Here is an 18,685-nt window from a genome sequence, read left to right on the forward strand (position 1 = left end):
TCTAACAAACGTGCTGAAGACGTGAAAAACAGAGTACAGTTAAAGCAAACACAACTGCTCTACGATAATAGTGCAATGCCTTAGCCACACTTAGTATCTGTTTTTTTTTCTTGCTGTTATTGAAGTAGCTGAAGTTGCAGTTGTTGCCACAGAGACACTAAACACCAATTGCTTCATGTGAGATCCAGCATAGTTTGTACCTTTAAAAAAGTCACATTCCTGATATTTTCTTCTGCTACTTTAAGCCTCGTCCTTAAACATCGATAACATATTAACTTCTTCTGCCAGTACTCCTAAAGTTATGAGCTCTAAGCCAACAGAAGTGGTGCTTTCCAGTGAGTTCTGGGATCACTCCAAGCGTGCGTCTTGGAAATAAAGCCTAATTGGTTACCTTAAGAACACTCCCAGGTAGTAATTGGTGGCCTGCTGGTCCAGGAGATGTGCTGGATCTGCTTACTGCATGGAAAGTGGGAGGCAGGAGGAATGAGCCGGGTCCCTTCTGCACCTAATCCACATATCCTCGCAGCATTCCCTCCTCAGATGATCTACCACCTGCAACAACCAACAGGGGAAACTTCCCTTACATTTTGCTGTGTAAAATCACCATCCAGTTTGTTATCATTACCTTTTTAATTCCTTAGATAGCAGTACTACAAGACTCGTTGGAACTGGGAAAAAAAGCAAACCAAAATATTCCTCATAAAGTTTTATACCAATATAGATCGACTGTGTCTTTTAACTAAAATGTTTTTTGTTGCCATCAAGAGAACGTTAGAAATTGTTCTATTTTTGTTTCTGTACTAGTTTTGTCTTTTTTTTTCCAGCATTGCAAGTTTGTTTTTGACTTGTGCATGGAAATGTTAAAAAGGAACTTAAAATAAATAAACTAATTCATTCATTAAATACATAATCTTACGTTCAACATTTGTGATATATTTGTCAAACCTTTTGACTGAACTAAACCAAACCCATACTTCTTTTTTTAACTGCTGATTTAGGCACAACAAACATCAAGAATCTAGATCCTCCATAAAACTAACAAGTTAGACTTTTATCTTTATATATCTACATACAGTATGTATGTGTGTGTTTTTTTTCAGAAACCAAAAAAAAAAACCTCTTACACAACCACTGCCTTTTCTTGGCTCAGTAGAAATCTTCAGTTGTAGTTAAGTGCAAAATGTGACATTACAAAACAAATAAATAAGATTAAGTTGATTATTGGATTCTGATTGTTGAATCATATCTTCTCGCTTTGCTGCCTACATCACTAAAGACCAAAAAATAAATAAATAATTGAGGTCCATACATCCTCTACTCCCTTCTCTAATGACGAAGGTAACGACCTATCAGATACAAAACACCACAGAGTTCACCTTGTTTTGTTTTTTCCCTTCCTGCCTATAGCAGGTAATTCTGCTAATAAAACTCCTGGCCCAGAAACCGATTCAATCTCACACTAAAACAACAGACATGAATCCTGGAACCCTAAACTCTGTCCATTAAACTCTCCTAAAACATTTGCTGCTCTTTGCCTGGCTATAGTCTTGATTTGCAGGAAGTTGCTGCGTTATTTTAGTTTTTTCAAGACATGTTTACTGACAAGAGAAGACTTGAGCAGCTAGGATTAAGTCTGAGAGTTAAAGCCAGAATTTGGGGGGGTCACACAACCGGCACAATTAGAGATGCAAAAATGCTCCATGGTGATGACTGCTGCAGTGATATGAAGGTTTTTTTTTTTATAGCTTGTGAATGAAAAACCGTCCTTGCAACAGATTACAGCAGTATTTCAGACTTCTGGGTTTTACGTCCTTACTTCCCGTCTGAAATAACCACAGGCTTCATTTCCTTCTCTGCTGGGGAGAGACGATCAGCCTTCAGAATTGCATGAGAACTCTCTCTGCAGGCTGGGGGACGCCGGAGGTAATTTGTTCCTTCATTACATGAAATAAATCTCTAAATAGATGCCGGTGATCTAATTAATATTTACATTACAAATCACTTTTTTTTCTTCTTCTTTTTTATCTGCTGCAATATTTTACATTTATTCGCACTCACAGGAATACCTGATGACAGAGTCGGTTCGTAATTATTGATGTGCCGGATCAAAAAAAAAAAAAAAAAAGTTGAATTCACTGCATCAAATTATCATGAAAGCTAAGCCGTGACTATCAGCAGAGAGGCCGACGGAGCAAAAAGCAAGGCACAGTCAAATGAGTTGGTAATTTAAATTATTATTATTTTATCTTGTACATTCTGACAGACACATGGAGCCGGATGATACATTAAAATCAGAGAAGACGCAACTTCCCTTTGATTTCCTGGCTGGGGAAAAAAGTCAGACGGCGAATACAGGGCAACGTGTTTGAATGTACGCGCTGCTGTAATTCATCTGCTACATTATTGGCTGAAACAGAGACGCGTTGATGTTCCTCGGGGACGATGAGCTACGATTCGACGGCCTCAGTACGGGTGAGATCACTTTAAAATATGACACAGCTAAAAAAAAGTAGCTGCCCAAATTGCACTGCAAAAGTATTTATAACTAGTACTTTTGATAATTACTACGGAAGGCAATTAAGAACAAAAATGACCTTTTTCAGAGTTATGACTTTTTTCGGAGAATTATGGTTAAAAAAACACAAACTGTGTAACATTATTGAAATGTCATTAGTTAAAGTCATAATTTTGAAGGAAAAAGTCAGAATTTGAAGAAAAAAAAAGTCAGAATTGTGAGATTTTTTTTTGTAGTGGCCCTAATCCTCTTCCATAGATCAGAACCTCAAACTTCATGTAACTTTATTGGGATTTCATGTGACAGACTAGCACCGAGTAGCAAATAAACATTGACTCAGGGAAATCCAATAAGGATTGGTCATAACTGTTTACAGAGGGAATACATGATTGAGATTTAATGAACCTAACAAATTGCCAGAGGTGCAAATTTTTCAATATTAGCCGAGGATTTAATCATATTTATACGAGTGTTACTTTCAAAGCTCCGGGGAAAAATTGCAGGATTGTTCTAAACTTTAAAATGAACATGAAGACAGCTGTTAATATACAGCCATCTATTATCTATACCGTGCTTATGCTTGTAGAGTGTTTGTGCCAACAGTCATTGGGTGAAATGCAGGGTACACCTGGGCAAGTTGCCAGGCCATCACAGGGCAACCTAGAGACACACAACTGTTAATATGAAACCAAAAACAAAGAATTCATTGAAAAATGCCTGATTAAATCTATAAGGTATGTTGAAATAAGAATAAGACGATGGATGGACAATACCAACATCCATACTTTGGTTGGCAGGAATCTTTTTTAAAAAATTAGAAATACAAAAAGGTTTGTCTCACTCTGTTATGTTTTACCTTACCATGTATGAAGGCACTCTCCTTTTTCTATAAATAGTTTTTGCGCTAATTTGAGGTGTATTTCTCAAAGCTGCAATGGAAACACTGGACAGCAACCGCATGTTACTACTGGTGGAGGTGACGAAGAAGACAACAGGAAGTGGTAGAAGGAGGACGGCGCGGCGTGTTTTTTAACGACTTATCGAGTGAACAAACTTATTCATGTTTGATTTGAATTGCGTTTCTTATTTAATGGAAACACCACGATTACGAAGTTGTGGTCCTTTGACGTTAGAGGAATACTGATAAAGTTTTGCACACGTTTGTAATGTTCAATGTCTGATCACTTTCACCACGTCTAGACGTATGTATAATAGCTGCTGCAGTGTGATTGGCCAATTCACTTTTTCTTAGCAGCCATTTAACAGGTGTAACTACAATGTGGTTACAGAGCACATATGACAAAATTAGTTTTAGCCTGTGAGTATTCTGCAGTACCATATTTGTAAAAAGATTATACTTTACTGGCATCTTATCTTCATGTAACAGTAAAACACAACGTGGATATTCATTAGTTTGTCTAAAAAGTGATTTCTCTGTTGCTTTACGGTTTAGCTGGTGTCAGCCGATGCCCATTTCAAGGCCTGCACCTTGATATTACTCGCCGTTTTGTGATTTCCTTTTCAGCACGCGGAGCTCTTGAAGTGAAATCCAGCCCTGTTCACTTCACATCCAAACGTGCCTCCGGCTGTTTCAGCTAGAGGCAATCGGCCCTATTGTTTCCTCACTTTGAAACCCTTCACAGTGGGCTTCACAAAAAAATCATTCCCGCCACTTTGTCACATATACGGGACCTTGGGGAATATCGCTCTTAACGCCGCGGCCTTCCGCCTCAGCATGCAGAAGCAGACGCCGCATGTTGTCTGTGAAGTATAGCCGAGACTCAGACGGCATCAAGGACGCGTGACATAATTGTGAAGTCAGGGGTGTGTGTGGGGGTTAGCAGGTATTACAATGTAAGTTGAAAATCAGCAAGCTCTCCTTGAAAAACCTTGACGTAATCACAGCTTAAACCAGAGGCACATTTTCACACCTCGCAGGAAAAACGGATCCCAGAAAACAGGCTACAGGAGAGATTAGAGGAGTCATTGATAAACAGAATCTGCAAATTGTAAATAAAAAAAGGAGAGAGAGGAAACTAGCACATGATGGAAGATGGAGGTTAAGGCTCCAACTGGCAAGCTTGACAGGAAAGCAATTTTAGGGGTGAAGAAGTGATTTAATAAAGGAGATCCAGTTCAGCAAATGTATGCATAGGTGGATTATGAATCAACAGCGGCTTGTGCACAAGAAAAAAAAAAAAAGGTAAATTTCGGCGGTGTGCCGGCCTGATTTTTACAAATCATGTCCGTGAGAAGAAGCATTTGCCACTGATAGGTGGGGACTTTCATTTTTACCCCCCTGTGTTTGTGAGAAGATTAGGCTATCTCTCGGCGCGCACATGTACGACTGACTCCTTGGGGCTGCTCGCATCGCTCTTGTACGCCCTCCCTCCGTCCCAAGGCAGGAAGCATTTCTATTTTCAATGCGATTAGCTCTCACCACAAGCCATCTGACAGGCAAAAGCATCACCCACATGGCACTCCTCCCTCCAGAGCATCTAGCAGAACTTATCATAGCCACGGTGACTAACAGGCATCCCAGGGAGCCTACCTTACAGTAGGACTCACAGTGGGGAACGCAGTTTCACCCTTTCAGTCATCTTTATATGAAATGCTTTCCACATAGATGCCAATTTAACTTGATCTTTGTTTTTTTTTTTATTTGGAACTCCAAATAAAAATGTTATTTGGAACAGAGTTGGATCTAACAATGAATTTTGGTTAGTCTTTTAATTCTGTCCTCAATTGTGAACAAACACTCTGTGTTCAGTGGCTTTTTTCCCCCCCACTGACTTTGAACAGTAAAATTGTATGAAAAGGGACACTTTTAGCACGAGCTGGAATTAAAACAATCTTTAATACCCAAACCCATGTCGACTAGATTCTCGCTGTAACCACATTTGTCGTGCCATTTGGGAAATTCTGGTCTTTTTCTTTCCCCCGTTGGCGTGCACAATGGCTTCGAGGTGCCTCTTAGCAAGTCACTTAGCCTTAACTGCACTGTTGGGACTAACTGTGCAATATGTGGTAGGACAGAAAGTGTTGTAGATTTGCAAAAATGGGAAGTGATTACATTAATTGAATATGGTGGGTTGTTATGGGGAAAAACAGGAATGAATTAAACTGTTGCAAAGCTTGTCAAAAAAAGTTGTATTGCATGGGTTTAGACGTGAGGAAACATCACAGCGTCACAGGTTTGTGTATAAAATTGGTATTGATTGTAAGTTGTGGTACTCGTAGTACAAACTCAACATTTTCCAATGCAGTAGGAAGAATAGAATAAAACTTGCTTGTTTTATTGTTTGGTTTTTTGGGGGGTTTTTTAATGAAGGCTAATTGCTCTTTATATTGCATATTAATGCTCCCAAAAGTCAGATGATTTTTAGCTGAATTAAACAAAAAGTAGGTTAATCTCCCCTGCAAAGATCTGCCACTCAAAGCGTTTGGCATGCTGAGGTGAGGGAGTCTTTTTCAATGCAGACAGATCACCTGAATAGTGCAGCAAGACAAAATTAATGGGTAATTGCCATAACATTTGCATACTTAAATAAATTCTATTGCAGTGGAACATTTGGTTGTATTTACCCAGATTGCCCTGCTCTATAGTCCACTTCCTGCTTTTAGTTTTTTGTCACATTTGGCATTCCACCCTCTTATTCTGTTTATATATACCAGTAGCGGCTGGTGCTAAAAAAACTGAGGGGGGCGCACACAAACAAACAAATGAAAAACAAACAAAACAAATCTTAAAAAAATAGCACTATTTGAACATGAATTTTGCCCTCCTTTCCTTCTGCCCTGAAAATTTCTCAATTACATTCTTGTTAAAGTCAGTCATCTCTGTGACTAGTCTTTTCTCCATTGACAACATGGCCAATGCATTCAGCCTGTCCTGAGTCATTGAGTTTCTCAGAAAAGTCTTGATTCTTTTCAGAGTTGAAAAGCACCTTTCAGCTATGCTAAGTTTCCCACAAAAACTTAGCTTCATTGCATTGTCTAGGTGGCTGCGGCTGTTTTCGTGCCGTTTGCATTTTTCTGAAAGATGTTTTAAGTCTCTTACCCCAGTTGTTGTCCACATTGCCTCCGTGCCAGAACTTTGAAATAGCAAACACGGAAAGCAGTAAAATGCATTGCTTAATACAAACGTAAACGTGAATCGACCTAACGAACTGCAGCTGCGCTAATGAGTCGAATCGGGGATTGTCCAATCACACAATGTTTTAAAAAAAATTAGCCAGTACTGACGCTCTACCAGTAATGACACAACAAAATGGGTGTGTCCGGGACGCAGAGCGCTGCGCCCTGTGGAAAACCTTAAACAACCAATTAAAAGTCAGCCTCAGATCACCTGCTTGCCAAAAGTTGATGCGCCTACATACACTCTCATTAGGACGGCGCCCTGCACATGGGAAGTGTGCACAATGTGAGCAATTAGAATTATGTATTTACTATTTTAATAAATTCTAACATGTCTATTGGACACACAGTATGAATAAATACATTTCTAAGTATTTTGCAGTTCAGAATAGAAATCATTTATTATCTAAACAATTTAAAGGGGGCGGCGCCCAAGCGCCCCCTACTGGCCAGCCGCCACTGATATATATATATAAAGAACTAAAGGTATGTAAATACTGTGACATACTATATAAAGCTAAAGGTCTGAGCTTTGTGTCATAATATTCATACAGGCTGCTTCAGTGCATTCAGTTCTTGAATAATAAACATAATTGTTATTCGCCATCCGTAGCATGTTATTAGCTGCCTGAGATTCGACTGTTCAAAATATTTCTCAGATAAGCCAGACACTGAAAGATCATCCTTTCTCTCTGCTCTGTTCACATCCACAGACCTGCTGTCTGTGTCATATCACCGTGTCACACTTGTTATGCAATCCAGGATTAACCTTTGTGGGTCATAGCAGTTATATTTCTACCTCAGGAGGTGGATCAGCAACGTAGCACCACTTGGTCAACGTCAACACATCACCGTAGGATTTCTTGTTGATTGAAATATACAAACCAGAATGCAGAATGATTAGACGAGTTATTTTGAGACTACCTGCATTCATATCTCCTGGGTGGGCCATAAGTTTCCATACATAGGAGAATGTAAAATGTATATTTCTTTTATATTTCAGATACCCAAGAAGATGCGTTTGACAAAAGGGGCAAAGAATTGAAATGATACTGATGGTCGGATCAGGAAGCAGTCGCATGGTTGCACAAAACATAAAACGGAAAACATGGAACGAGCATCACACACACAACACTGTGGCAAAACTTATGTGCAAGTTTCAGAAAACTGGAAATGTTGCAACCATGAAGTGGTCCAAGACATGCAGCGATTACACAGAGCCCCACAAAAATAAAAAAGGGTCGGGGGGTGTGCTGTGGTGGCGTAGCGGTTAGCGCGACCCGTATTTGGAGGACTTGAATCCTCGACACGGCCGTCACAGGTTCGACTCCCGGACCCGACGGCATTTGCCGTATGTCTTCCCCGTTTCCTGTCAGCCTACTATCATATAAGGGACACTAGAGCCCACAAAAGACCCCCTGGAGGGGTAAAAAAAAAAATAAAAAAGGGTTGTCCAATAGAAAATGTTTCTTTTTCTATGTATGGAAACTTATGGCCCACCTTGTAATTCAATAAGGCCAAGTCTAATTTAAAAAATCAGAACATTTCTTCATAGTTTTTAACATGACTGATTACTTGATAATCGACCATACTGGTAAGAATTGCAATCACAAAACACAAAAACACTGGAAAAACAAGCAGTTATCAACAGTTTCGAAGCCCCACCCAGCAAGTCCACCCCTGCCTCTCCCTGTGTGTGTGCATGTAGACGAAGTTCAGAGTTTGCAGGCCAGTTCTTACTTCTTAAAGGTGTTACTATTGCAATGCATTTACCCTATGGCTGGTGGTCTACAACCCAGTCTCCACATGGCCCTACCTCAGCCTATACAGACTCCTCCCTGCGTCCTGTTAGCTCAGCATCCCTTTGAGTTGGAACTCCTATAATTTACTCCTTACGGTGCATCTTTCACCTTAAACACAGGTAGCAATCTTGATCGAATATTTTTAAAAAGCCACAAACAATTTAAGAGCTGCTTAGCTCACCACACTTCTACTGCAAGGTATGGCATTTCAAGGGTTAAATCAGGAAATGGTGTTTGGAAGAAAAAAAAAGCTTCCCTATTCAGAAAGAATTTCCATCCATTGACTGGATGAAGCCTTTCTCCACAGACACAAACCGAATCAGACACTGAATGGGAGCTATAATTATTGTCTCTCTTCTCGCATTACACCCACCCATTGTCACAGCCGAACTGCCAGTAAACAAAGGCCGTATGCTGATGGAGTGCTGGTGTCTAAACCAAAATTTTGAGTTAAAAATGCTTCACCAACTCATCCGTTTGAAACGGGCAGTCCGGTTCCAACACAGAGTCGCTCAAGTACTTCTGTCTCTGTGCTTTAGCAGGAACCAAGGTGGCAACAGGGGACCGATGGGGATCCACAGCCACGTCCCAGAACCGTTTTGTAAAATGGCCCGATGTTAAAATCAACTGCAAAATCCATAGAAGCGGTTCACAAAGCATCTTTCAAAGCATAGTGTCATTTTTCTGCTTAGGGTAAACGACATACCATAACTTTTTTTTATGGAATAAATATTTCAGGGACTTTGCAGGGCATTGTGATTGATCACATTAGACAGTCGACGCTTTGCTGTGATCTTTCACATCCAGTCTGTCACCCTCTCTGTTTTACTCACGGCTTGTAGCGTTTATGCTAATTGTTTCTAGCCACTGAGCTATCTGTTGTTGCTTCAGATGAATGACTGTTGAGATAAATGCATGGTCAGTCGTCCACATACACACAGTGACGACTCCTGGTTTTTCTCACTTTGGTTTTTAACTGCCATCGAATCAAAACAGAAGGTACAAAGCTCTTGATTCGTTTTAAGTACATCTTCAGAAGATTATTTAAGCGTTACGGTTCTCAAACCGTGGTACAAGTACCTCTGGTAGTTGCTGCCTTTAGTGGTACTCAAAATACATTTTGGTGTCAATTATTTTCAAAGTTAAATGGAAATGAACTGACTGTGACGCAGAGCTACTAAGCATCAACAGCCAAAGAGGATAAGATGTTCAAGCGTCTTTGCTTGTTGGAAACCGATGAAAAAGGAGTGAATGGGAAAAGATTTAGAGAATTCCCAGCTTAAACTGGAGCAATCAGCAGTTAACCAGAACACGGATCACTGGATTTTAGTCATGTTCCCAGTTCAAGGTTTGGAAACCAGTAGAATTTTCTACTTGATATGCTCTTTGGCAAAGCTAATTTAGCTTAGCAACACAAGCTAATAAGCATTTCTGTGCACTAAATACGTTGAAATTTCATACTGCAGCAACATTTACACTAAATAATCTAAATAACTAAATAAGACGAGCATAATCAAAAGCACGGATGAAGTACTTTATTACGTTTTTTTCTTTGCTACAGATATTACCATGTTTTATATTCATGTCGGCCATATCGGATTTTTATAGCAAGGGTTTCTAGGATATCCTTAAAATACTGAGTCCTGAAGGCATTTCTGGCCATTTTTCCAATTTAAAGCCCAAACATTTTAGCTTATAAGTGGAACAAGCTACCATGCAGCTTCAGTGAATAACAGGTTTTTTTTGTTTATGAGAGAACACATAAAGATATTTACTCCAGTAGACCTTGGCACAAAAAGTTTGAGAGCCACTGATTTAAACCCGTTTTCTAACATTTCTTTTGTCCTGATGTTTTAAAAAAGGAAGTACTGGAAAGCTGCCACTGTTCTCCATTTGCTAATAACTTTTGTTATTTACATAACAAACAAAGCTGCTTTTGATTGTCGGTGTGTGTTTACACCAAATAACATGGAATAAATGGATTTTTTTTCTTTCTTTTTACCTCTCCAGGGGGTCTTTTGTGGTCCCTTATATGAAAGTAGGCTGACAGGAAAGGAGAAGGAGACGGGAGCAGTAATGCGGCAAATATCTTCGGGTCCGGGAGTCGAACCCGCGACGGCCGCGTCGAGGACTCAAGGCCTCCAAACCTGGGTCGCGCTAACCGCTACGCCACCACGGCACGCCCCAGGAATGAATTGATTTTTTTTTTTAAAATCTGTCATAGTATATTTACAAGAAATTAGCTACTACTTCCAATGTTCGTCTTTGTTTTCTGTTCATATGACGCTATTTTTCAATGAAGGCATATCATATGTATGAGGTTATGTGCGATAGGAGCTTTAGGGCATTAACGTTTTTCACTATTGTACCCAAAGTGTTCAAAATAAACAGCGATGTGGACTGAAGGACAAACCACTCTTGCTTTAAATGGGCGCAGTAAAAAGCATTTAGGTAAAGTTTCGTATTTTGCAAGCAATACATTTCTGAAAGGGTTTTAATGGGATCTGTTCAAAAGACAACCCCTTGACACGAGTCATCTCATTTCCCAAAGAAGGTCCCACACATTGTGCATAACAAAGCACTTGTAAACAAGATTACATAAGACTAAAAACAAATATAAAAAGGCAGCACACAGTTAGATTTCCACCCACATTTCAATACAAAAGCTTGAATGCAACCATTAATTTAGCAAAACTTAATAGCATTTGAAGAAAAATAAACACAAAATTGATTTTGTACATAATTGTACATGTATAATTATATATAATTTCCATAGCTTTTTGCGGCTTCGCTTGTACAGATTTAAAATTACTCAGTCATTCCACCGTGTTACAAATAATTTACTAAACAAGATGTCTGGATTTCTTTTGCATGTGTGTATTTGGTTGATAATGATGTTCGGGGTAAAATTCATGTCAATCCTCTCATTAAAACACATTACTTGAGGAAACCATTGATCTACTCAATAGTTATCATCCATATGTGCCAGGCAAACAGCTTGTGATGACAAAACAAGCTCCTCACAGATGTTCTGCCATCGCATCACATTTCAGCAGACACATCTACGCCCGTGCTTCGGTGAACTCACAAATGTATCAGAATTTCATCACATTGCTTTTTCTCTGTCACTTTTAATTTTGTTTATTTCTGTTGTGGCAGAAAGTAGCTGCTTTTAGCAGCCATTTTGCCACATCTTCAAATTACAGCCTTGTCTACCCGCATTATTATTCAGGTTTTGCATATAAACAGTTTGCCATTTCTTACACACCTAATAGCTAAATTACACACAGGTTGCGTTATTGTATTTGCTCTACTGATTAGCACAGTGAAAGCGGAGCTGCTGGATATGATTTTGTTGTTGGCTAAATGCAAGTTTCGTTTTTTTCCTCCAACATAGGAACAGCTGAAATCCATACATAAAATTTAGGAATGGAAGTAGCAGTCAGGGTTCTGCTTCTCAACTCAACTGCACTTGATTGATTGTCAACATGTGCAGGCATTCCTCGCTCAGAGAGGCCATCCCAGAAAACTCACTCAAAGGTCAGACCATGTCACACTCAGAAAAATAATCATTAAAAAAGAGCTGGCAGTCACTCTTTGCATGCTTCTCATTTCACAGGCTAAATGTTTAGGTTCAGAACATTTTTGGAACACAACCCGATTGTCCCAAAGTCCAGATATATATATTTTTTGTGTGTGTGTTTTTTTTTTTTCTTTCGTTTTTGCGGCGCTAGCGGCTCGTATTTTTTCTACAGTAGGCAGACAGGAAAGAGGATGAGGAGAAGGGGGAAGACATGCGGCAAAGGTCGTCGGGACCGGGAGTCGAACCCGCGACGTCCGCGTCGAGGACTAAGGCCTCCAAACGTGGGGCGTGCTAACCCCCTGCACCACCACAGCACGCCTCCAAAGTCCAGATATTTTACTGGAAACAGAATTTCTACAGTTTGCTGTAAATGGCACAGTATGAGCAGAACCACTGCATGACACACACACACACACACACATCAGATTGATGATTTGGACTTGATTTGTAGTCAAAAAGGTTAGGCACCTTGAAGTCTGTCGCAATAAGTAATTAATCGGATAATAAATTAAAATTAGATTGATTTTTTCCATTCCGATGATTAACTCTGAAGTGAAATCCATTTTCTTTATGGTTTTGATTACAGTTTTTTATTTCCGTTTTACTTCTTGGTTTTGGTGTTTTACTTTGGATATTTACACAATCTTCCAGTTACAGTGTTAGCTGTTCTTTGCAAAAGTAAAGTTTATTAGCTTTTGAGAAAGTGAAGGTGCATTTTTAAGCCATCATCGATATACCACTTGAAAATGTTCTCAAAACAACAATGTTATCATTTATCGCAATAATTACTGGGACAAAATTTGCTATTGTGACAGATTTACTCCTCTGTGTGTCAAAGTATTAATGAGTCGAATGCGACGCAATCTGTTCGTCACCTAAAGCCTGGATGAAATCTGGCCTTCGTCCAAAGCTCTGGAAAAATCTGTTGCAATGACCTAGTCAAAGTCAAGACCACATCATGACGGCTTTGTCAGAAACTAAAAGGACAAATTCCTGCAAACCTACCTGGACTGAAGTAAGACTGGTGAAGACAGGGGAGCAAAAGCACACAGCAGCAATGTTTAAAATCCTAAATAAAACCAGCCCATTGAATTTGGGGTCAAATGTTGGATTTTTTTCTCAATGTTGTAAAATCTTAGTTCTAGCTAAGTTGCCATCATGACTATCGATTTTCATGGAAAACCATCTTTTTTCAATCACTGTTTGTAATCAGTCTGCCTGTTGTTAGGGCCTCTGGTCAATGCAGAGATGCAGCTTGTGTTAGTTTGGAAAATAAACCGCACTAAAGTACTGAAAACAATGTTCCACGACACATTAAGTAACACATCCTGTGTGAATAAAAAATTATTAGCTTCATGTTTACATTTTATGCTTAGATTTCTCTCCCACTTGGACGTATGAATATGTATCTCTATAATTGCTCTGTGCGTTCTGGTTTTATTGCATTGATTTTGTCATATTCCAGGTTTATTATGGAAGAGGTTTGTTATCTAAATTTATGCGTGATAAAAAAAGCTCTATGGGACAATGCACACTGAAATTTCTCCAAGCTGATGTGCACAAAGGTTTTATGAGTTTTATGCAGAATTGCTGCCTTGTATAAGATCTTAAAGGCTGAATTACAAACTGTTGTATTGTTTTCCTGTCATTAAATTAGCAGTAAGCTACAAGTAACATGAATGTGTGTGAATTGGACTTGAGCTACAGTGCATTCGTGCCTATTTTACTCCACTTGGCCTAACTGAGTAAGACCAAATTTAACAGCCTAATCGAATTAAGCATTCCTAATTTTTATCATCAACTTGCGGGCCTCTGTTATAATTAGTTGTGGGGCTTTAAATAACACATGTGCGTTAAGTGCGAAAACACAAGCCAAATAGACTAACCGAAGCTAACCTCCCACGAGACGACTTAAAAAACCTTTGACCCGCAAAAGTAATTATGTTCTCCCTGAGCCCTTGTTTTCATGGTTCACAACTCCTGCCCCCTACTAGCCTCAAGAAGAACTCCGGACTCATTTTTGCGACTTAATTCGAAAGCACAATACAATCAGGGTAATTAGGGGAACATACAAAAGTTCGGGTGGCCGCCAGATTTAAAGAGTCACTGGGGAGAAAGATGCTAAAAACACTGGTCGGCCTGTTTGTGTCTTTAATCGAAAAGCAGCACTTTTATGGGAGCTAATGAGAGAGGCCTGTAGCGGGAGAACTTTAATTAGTGCAAACAGAACCAATCACTCATTTGTGTATCGCAATTAAAAAAAAAACATATCCTCATAATTTGGCTTTTTGTTTCATTTTATTTTCATTAAATTGGGCTGTGTCTTCCTTCATATGTCGTTGTAGTGTCCATATAAAATCAATATGCCATCAGATTTAAGTCATTATGTCAACCTCCTATCTGTGCCAATTTTAATAATGCATTTTTTTTTATCTATCTAAAGCAAATCCTTTTTTTACAGCAATATAATCATTGTACTATACAATGCAACAGCAATTCTAAGGTTATGTTGTAAACATAAGAGTGAAAAGAGGCTCCAAACCAGCCTACACTGTTACATTTCAGAACAGTGATTATGAAAGTGTGTGGTAGCAACTCTAGGCCTTTATTACTTGGTTTCCATAGTGATGTATAACAAACAACAGGGCTACAAATAAAGATGCTGTGAAGACATTAGTGACTGGATTTGGAGAATTTTCAGATTTGCCTTCTGGCTCAAAATGCTAAAAATTTAATCTGCTGCAGCATAACACTCTTCAGTGTAAATGTTGTTACTGTCAGAAGAACACTCAATGTCAGCTAATTGTGTATTGATGTAGAAAGTGGTTTATAGTAAAAATGTACAACAGAGAACTAGACCTCCTGGTCCTAAAGGCTTTTCTTACCTTCTCAATTTAAGACATTTGCTGTTTTGGTCGTCTGGTTGTTTCATGCTATATAAATATTTGGCATCATGAAATTAAATGCAAAGAACTCAAAATTCAATACACTAGAATGATTTTTACTTTCACAGTATCACCACTACGATGACTGCAATGTGACATAATATGCAGCATTATTTATAGCTTCACTCTGGCACTAAAATAAAGGGCTGATTCAAAATTTGTTTTTTGATTACTTTTGAATGCATCTGATTAACAAAAATATATATACTATTTTTTCCCCACCAATTTTTATGAATCGCCTTATGCAGTGCAGCATGGAAAGGCTAGAGTGCGACGTCAAACGTTCGAGAATAGAGTTAGGCAATATGGACAAAAAAATATATTGCAATATCTTTTGTGTGCATGTTAAACAATTTTGATAAATCACAAAAAATTTTCAAATTTACAATGCAGTTTCTAAGATAGCATCTCTTTTATATAAACTAATAACAACCAATATCATTAGTTAGATCATTAACTACTGACATTTATTGTTAGCAAAATCACAATCAATTAAAAAACATAATCAAGCATTGTGGAACATTATGGGTTCCAACTTCCACTTTCTGAAGTACCAATACTATTTTTGCAGTGCTGTATAAGAGTGCAACATTTCTTGAGCACAAGCATAAAATAATGTAAACAACATTTACTCTGCTGGTTGCAATCCGTTGTCCATTTTTTGAAAAAAACTTAACTAGCAGTGACCCCCTTATTGAAATTAAAACCTCACCCTTATTGTTATTGTTTTCTGTTCTCCGACAAAATAATGTCATAATTCTCTCGTTGTTGGTTGCTCTATTTTAGAACCACCACAATAAATAAAAGCTCAACATACAGCAGCTCGTCAGTCTACGAGTTCCTCAGAATTGCAGGAAAAGATCCCTGAGTGACTTTACATTTGGGATCAACTTTATATCCGTTTTAATTCATCGTAGCTCGTTACTGGCTAACCCACAGACGCGTCTGCTCAAAATGTTTTGGTGACGGGGAAGCTGTGCTCCGTTTCCCGCTGACCTGTGGACCTGCAGCTCAGTCATGAATATTTACGACCACACCGGGAGGCCGTGGAGACTCATTATAACACCAGGTTATTATTTCAGGCCTACCGTTGTTTGAACAATGTAATCACTCATGCTCTCAAATTGGAAAACTAATGAAATTGTAATCTTGGGATAAAATGATAATCTTACCGTGAGTTTGACTAATCTGGTATGTGGAAAAAGTGAATAAAGAGTCTAACGCAGAAGAAAGAGCAAAGACTCTTACAAACTGTTTATTTCATTTAGTGTTTTTTTTTCTTCCAGATGGATATCAAGAATATGGGTCCAGAGAAATTTTATCTGGATAAATGAGTATTCTTTCAAAACATGTATTAGAAAAACTCATCAAATTCAACGCACAAAGTAGTATTTTTATCTTTACTTTTGCAGCATACGGGTCAACTCACACACTGTCTATAAATGGGAATGCGCCGATTCACTTTTTAAAATTTCCGATAACAATATCTCAGGTATCAGCTGATACAAATCTGATACACAAAAAGCTGTGCTGAATTGACTTAACATGTTTTTTTTTGTGTTTTTTTTAAACATTGACATAGCCAATCTCAATTACAAATGTATTTGATAACTCTGCACCAGTACACCACATTTATATACACCAGTAGCTTCACAAGCTCGATCAAACGTAAAAACAACTTTAATTTGTTCAGTCAATGTAATTAGGAGTAAAACAGCCGATGTAAAATAGGTAATAAAGTTCATTTCCAAAACCTGTTTTGGTTCAGAAAGAGCAATTCTAAATATAATGTAAAAATAATTAATAGAGCTCTGAGAACTAAGCATAGATTAGATCTTATGAATTGGGCACATCGTCACTGATACCCAATGTAGATTTTTTTTTTTTAGTATTGGGACGGTTAAATATTACTGTCAAATCGATGCATCTCTATTTATAATGCTACATTTCCAATTGTCAGTTAATGTAATGTTAATTTATCTCACTAAATCAATTCAAAAAGTGAAACTCACATCACAGATGCACTAGACAGCGAAACCTTTACTAATTTATTTCTAGTCATTTTGTTGAGTGGCACACTGCTGCTTAAGATTAGAAAGTCAGAACATGAAAAAACAATAAGACACCAATAAAAATAGATTTTGAGTACAGAATGTTTTGTGACGGAAATGTCATGTTGGGGAGGAGAAGCCGCAACAAGTCGTGACTAAAGAAGCTGAATAACATCAGTGACCTGTTAAAAGGAATCCAAGGATAATAACAGAAAGTCAGGTGGAAGGAAAAAGTGTGGCACAATAATGTACAAAAGCAGCAGGAATACCAACAGGCTTAGGAGGATTGTTAAGCAAAGCTCATTTATGAGTTTGGGAAAAGATTCACAAGAGCCGGACTGCCCCTGGAGCCGGAGGCTCGGGAGTGGCAACACGACGACATACTCAGGAGATGGGTTATAGATGTTCCTTTCCTTCTTAAAAGCCTCTTCTGAACCAAAGACCACTTCAGAAGGCTCTTACACCAGCTAAGCCAGGGGGGGGGGAAAGTACTGTCGCTCAGTGGGGTTTAAAGTTTTCAGAAGCAAGTAAATGTTTAATTTTTTGTCAGAGTGCAGAAGCACAGGATCTGAGTGGACTTTCCACACACAGTCATGATTTGGTAAACAATCTCATTTTCCAACTACTGTGAGGTTCTGGCTTCCCTCTTAATCATGAGCAGCTATTTGCAAATAAAGGAGCTAATTATGAGGCTATTGTCATTATATCTAATCATTTAAAGCTGCAGGATTAACTTTGATTAAATATTTGTTTGTTTTGATTTTTTGTTGTTGTTTTTTTTTACATATTTGTTGAAACAGTCACTATGCCGTGACATTGTAATACCAGACAAGTAATCTGTGGCTCCTCTGCCTTTACTAACTACTCCCTCTGCCAACTAAAACCAACCAATAGGATGGTGACCACACCATGAGTTTCTCCCATTTTATGCCCATAGCAGCCAATGACACAGTGGTATTCCTTGCAGTATTCATTGTCATGCATGAGGATGATTTTACTACTGAAGGTTTGGCTCTTATTTTTGAACCATGAAAGAAAGTGATCAGTCAGAAAGTCTGTATACTTTGCTGAGGTTATTATCACACCTTCATGGACTCTGAAGGGGCCGACCAATGATTCTCTCCTCATGATTTCAGCCCAAAGCATGACTCCACCACCTCCTTGCTGACATCACAGCCGTGTTGTGATGTGGTGGCCGTCCACCACCAATCCACTACTGCGTCCATCTGGACCATCCAGGGTTGCACAGCAGTCATCAGTGAACAAGTCTGTTTGAAAATGAATCTACATGTCCGGCTGGGCCCACTGTGACCGTTTCTGCTTGTGACCTCTGGTTAGGGACCCAATAGTAGGTTGATGCACCACAAGCCTCTGGAGGATCCTCCACCTTGAGGTTCCAGAGGCTCCAGCAGCTTCAAATAACTGTTTGCTGCTTTGTAAGGACATTTTAACAGCTGCTCTCTTAATCCCATGAATTTATCTAACAGGAACCTTCCTCATTCTGCCTTTATCTGTACAAACCCATTTTTGTTCTGAATCAGCCACAAATCTCTTCACAGTATGATAACGCTTCAGTTTTAGTTAAATATCTAATGTTTTCATACCTTGTCATACGGCACTACACTATCTGATGATTTTCATCAGCAGAGATC

General features: G+C 38.8%; 1 protein-coding gene across 1 annotated transcript in view; it reads right to left on the bottom strand.

Annotated features, from left to right (window-relative positions):
* The window catches only part of lingo1a (leucine rich repeat and Ig domain containing 1a), a 170,008-nt gene that overhangs the window by 83,829 nt on the left and 67,494 nt on the right, over window positions 1-18,685 (bottom strand). The window contains exon 2 of the mRNA XM_028043285.1: window positions 392-552. The gene's annotated coding sequence lies outside the window, so the exon portion shown is untranslated. The remainder of the gene's footprint in view (window positions 1-391; window positions 553-18,685) is intronic.

This window comes from Xiphophorus couchianus, chromosome 2, assembly GCF_001444195.1.
Source record: "Xiphophorus couchianus chromosome 2, X_couchianus-1.0, whole genome shotgun sequence".
In the NCBI taxonomy this organism is placed as follows: Eukaryota; Metazoa; Chordata; class Actinopteri; order Cyprinodontiformes; family Poeciliidae; genus Xiphophorus; species Xiphophorus couchianus.